We start from the raw sequence: 4,509 nt of genomic DNA, 5'->3' as shown, positions 1-4,509 counted from the left end.
TTTTAAAAAATCTCAGAAGTCAAGGTAATTCAAATTCAAAATGACTGAAGGTATAACACCAGTAGACTAACTATAAATGTTCTGTAAAAACAACAGCAGCTTTTAGCCCGGTGTGGGGGTGGAGTTAGGGGATGTGCCTGAAGCGTGAACCTTATAAGGGAAAACAAATAACGATTCCTAACACTGTGTCTACAACGGCGTGACAAAATACTATAGAACCACTGATCTATAATAGAGATTCATTATATAGAGATCAGTCTATGGAACTCATTATAATCAGTGATGCTGTCTACTCTGGATGTGACGTGGTGCGACACGACAAATCCCTGACAGTAAACTGCTGCCGCGTTCTATTTATGATGTGCTGACACAAATTTCAAATGATTTTCAGTGGTCGTTTTGTCGCGTCCAGTGTAAACCGAGTTTAGCTGATGCGGCGCGGCGAGACAACTTGTGTCCGGTTTAGACAAGGTGTAACGTTGCCTGTTACATTACAGTACATAAAATTTCACTTACCACATAAACAGAGTAAGAAGAGATGACTGAGGACGAAGGGCGAATGATTTGCAGATCCTCAGTACCACTGACAAACATCTAATCTTGTAAAATGTGTGGTCAGTACTGCCGCTCCATAGTATAAACAGAGTACGTGCGATCGCAAATCTCCAAAGTGAAACTAAAAAGCGATTGTGCATTCAAAAGCACGATGCCAGTTTCAATGCCAGGTATAATAGTGGCTCCCTGATGCCCGAAATATATATGTAGTATAATTACCCAATGATATACTGCGAGGAAAAATATTGAAATATATATTTTCCTCCCATCTCATATTTATTACCTTTAGGGGTTCCGCCTACACGTCATTTTCTTTCCGAACAAGGTATTGGGATGTGGCGGATTGCGGGGGGTAGGGGGGGAATCACGATGCCGGCTCAACATCGTGATGTCTATCAGCCATCGGCGATGGACGATGGCATCGTCAGTCGGCCCAACCCTACTAAACATGCTTAAATTAAAATGCCTAAAGCTAAACTTCCCTTGTATTCACATTTCTAAACCTGTTGTCCAACAAAAGAGAACATTATAACCTTTTTACTCCACAAGACCAGTCAAATGCTTCCTTTTGTGATCTGATGTGGCGATTAGCAATGGATTATAAATATACTTAATTGTTATGAAAATACCAAAGATGGCTTGAATAACACAGATAAATTATATTGTCGCAGTCGAGTGTTTATTGTCTTTGTTTTATCATTCAAAACGTTTATATGTTCTGTTTACTCAGTTACAGCTATAATAGCGGTGCCTTTGTCCATATAAGGGATTTCCTGGAGGGTCATGAGTTCCGCTACTTCTGTGACTGGATATGTGGATTTTCTGTGTGAGAGCGCCATCTGGCATCCAGTATGAATGAAACGGACATCATGTGTTTATAGTGCTATTTTTTTTAAAATAAGTGTCGGTTCAGGCACCGTTTAGGCACCAGAACTGTTTTAAAAGTATCGATTTGGCACCGGTATCGAAAAAACCCCAAACGATACCCAACCCTACTTATGAATGCTACACACTGGCCATAATGAAAGAAAAAGCAAGAGCCTGGAGAAAGACAGACCTCTCTTAATGATTAATCTCTGGCATTCTGGTCTTGTGGACTCTTTCTCTTTCACTTAACATACACACTGAACCCATACCAAGCCTTTCCTAAATACTGGTCAAAATGTCAGCCAGACTATTTCCTGTCTGTTGCTGACTCAACCACATTGAGTGGACCCTGATCCAGCGGTTGATACAGGCTAACAAAGTTTCTCACTGTAGGATACACTGCACCAGTGGATGCTGATCTAGGATCAGACTTTCCTAAGGTTATTATCTTATGTAGTGTCCACAAGCTGTTCAGATATGCAGCTCCACCCTAAAATGCTTTGGAGTGTTGTCCCTTGGACCTTATGTGGGGTTACGCAGCTATGGCATTTTTAGACCAAACCATGGGTCAGATTACCAAATGTATAGCTAAACTGATAACAAGGCTGTCTGAAATTTGTTTGAGCTTTTTGGCTGAGCAGGCTCAATTAAGCAGATCTTAAAAGAAAATTTGTCCCAAAACTGACCATAAACCACACTGGATCTGTGCAGTTGTGATGAATAATTGTGTTAAATGAAGTGAATGTGTGTGTTTCAGTGTAATGGCATTGGACATTGGAATAACATTGGAACTGAATGCTTTATGACTTGACAGAACTGTAATTTGGGTTTGTTTTTTTAAATTGTGTTGTGAGAACAAATAATAGCACAGGTCTGTGTTGAATGTTGAGTTGGTTGGACTTCTAAGTAGGGCTGCACGATTAATCGAAATTAAATCGCAAAGGCGATAATTCGCGATTAGGCAGAAGCTGCGATTGTCATGCGTATATTTCAGTGAAGCACGGTTCTGTGATCAGTAGTAAATCTCCATCCGAAGGCTAGAGGGCGCTCTCGCGCGGAAACTCCAAATACGCCCTGCAGAAGAAATCAGGAAATCCCTACAGCGGTTGCTGAATAAACAGAAGATTTAACTGCTTTCATTGATTCAGCGTTACTAATAAACTAGGGGTGTAAGAAAATATCGATACACGTGAGTATTGCGATATTTTGGAATTCATGGCAGATTCATGACAGATTCATGGCAGTTGTTTCGTTTTGAGTTTATATCTCGACTGCTTATCTCTGAACTTAAACAGTGACAACGCGTGTGTTCCGCTCCTGCAAGTTTTGTCCAGTCCCGTCCGCTCCCTCAAAGATTCTAATATTACATATAATTTTCGCGTATCAGGGAGCCGCTATCAATGGGGAGTATTTAAATCTCTTTTGAATGAGCGCTCGCGCTTTTCACTTTCGATTTCGCGATTACGCGCACTCTGTGTAAAGGGAGCGCATCTTACGATATAAGATATTTGTCAATGAGCTCCAGATCTCGAGTAGATCTGTTTACTCCTGCAAGCACTTTATACGGCTCTGTGTAGTAAATGCTGCTCCATCTGGGAGCTGATGGAGATTTACTACTGATTACAGAACCGGCTTTACTGACAAGATGCGCATGACAATCGCATTCGATTAATCGTGCAGCCCTACTTTTAATGAGTCATAAAAACCTGCAAAATGTAGGTTTGTGCATAATACCAGTTCAGTAATCGCACTGAAAGATCAAGTAATGTTATTTAGTTGTTTTCCAGAATGCTTTAGCTTAGGGATGCACCGAAATGAAAATTCTTGGCCGAAGCGAAACCGAACAAAATTAAACACTGGGCCACCACACTGCTGACGTGTGTGCTGCATAATAAAGAGTGCGCGCCTCTCACTCTGCGCTGGTTGCTATTTGATCATGTCATATCATTGTTCAGTACAATTTATTCGGTCTTTTCGGTTATTCGGCCTAATAATTTCGGTTGCCGAACATTCGGTGCATCCCTGCTTTAGCTTTTCAAGGTTATAGTTAGTCTGTCTGCTTTCATGAATGGTCATGGCATTCTAAAAGAGTACTTTATCCTAAAAATAAAAATTACTAGGGATGCACGATATTGGATTTTTGCCGATATCCGATATGCTGATATTTTTCAACTCATTTTGACCGATAGCCGATGCCGATACCGATATATTTCCTTTTGTTTGGAAACAACACCAAGTGTAGCAGATTATTTTTTAATTTTGTTTTGTTTACAAGAACTTATTTTTTAAGTTGTTAAGAGCTTGTTTGTTAGAATTAAATAAACGATAATGAAGTTATTTTATAATGACAGTGCATTGAAGCTTTGAAAAGAACTATAAATAAACTGTGTATCAATCGCTGCATGTTTTTTCAGAAAGATGCAGTAGTAACCTTAACATTTTATTTTAAGATTTAACATTTGTAGATGGTCTAAAGCAAAAGAGTTGTACAAATTCTGAAAATCTTTTAGAGCTCATAATTTGTTTAAAAAATAACATATAACACATTAATGAATAAATCAGTATATATAAAATTATTTAATTTAAAAGTGTCATGTTTGTGATTTTTTTATTTTTTATTCATGTGACATCAATTACTGGTTTATTTAATCAGAAACATAGTCTAAATGTTATTTGTGTATTTATGTGTGCATTTTATTAAAAGTAGGCCAACAGCACCCCATACGGAATTAAAACTCCTTACCGAACGGGCATTAGGACCCGGGGGAAGCTGCTGCCGCTGCACGTGCTATTATTGTTTACTCTATCATACACTGAACGCGTCATTCTGTACTTACATTCTCAGTTTAAATGCAGCGATCCAAAGCAGTGAATCTAATTGCCATTCAGGCAAAACTTTGCTTCCAGAATGAGTCACACTTCTGATGTGATCTAATCGCTAGCACACCCTGAGCACATGTGAGTTAACATATTCCTCTTATGGGCAAGACATATCGGCATAATTTTTCATATGGGGCCGATGCCGATATTTACATTTAAAGCCATTATCGGCCGATTCCGATATCAGTCCGATAATATCGTGCATCC

Source organism: Sinocyclocheilus rhinocerous, unplaced genomic scaffold (genome assembly GCF_001515625.1).
Source record: "Sinocyclocheilus rhinocerous isolate Xijiao unplaced genomic scaffold, SAMN03320098_v1.1 scaffold2026, whole genome shotgun sequence".
NCBI classification, from domain to species: Eukaryota; Metazoa; Chordata; class Actinopteri; order Cypriniformes; family Cyprinidae; genus Sinocyclocheilus; species Sinocyclocheilus rhinocerous.
Note: the sequence above shows the minus strand (reverse complement) of the source record.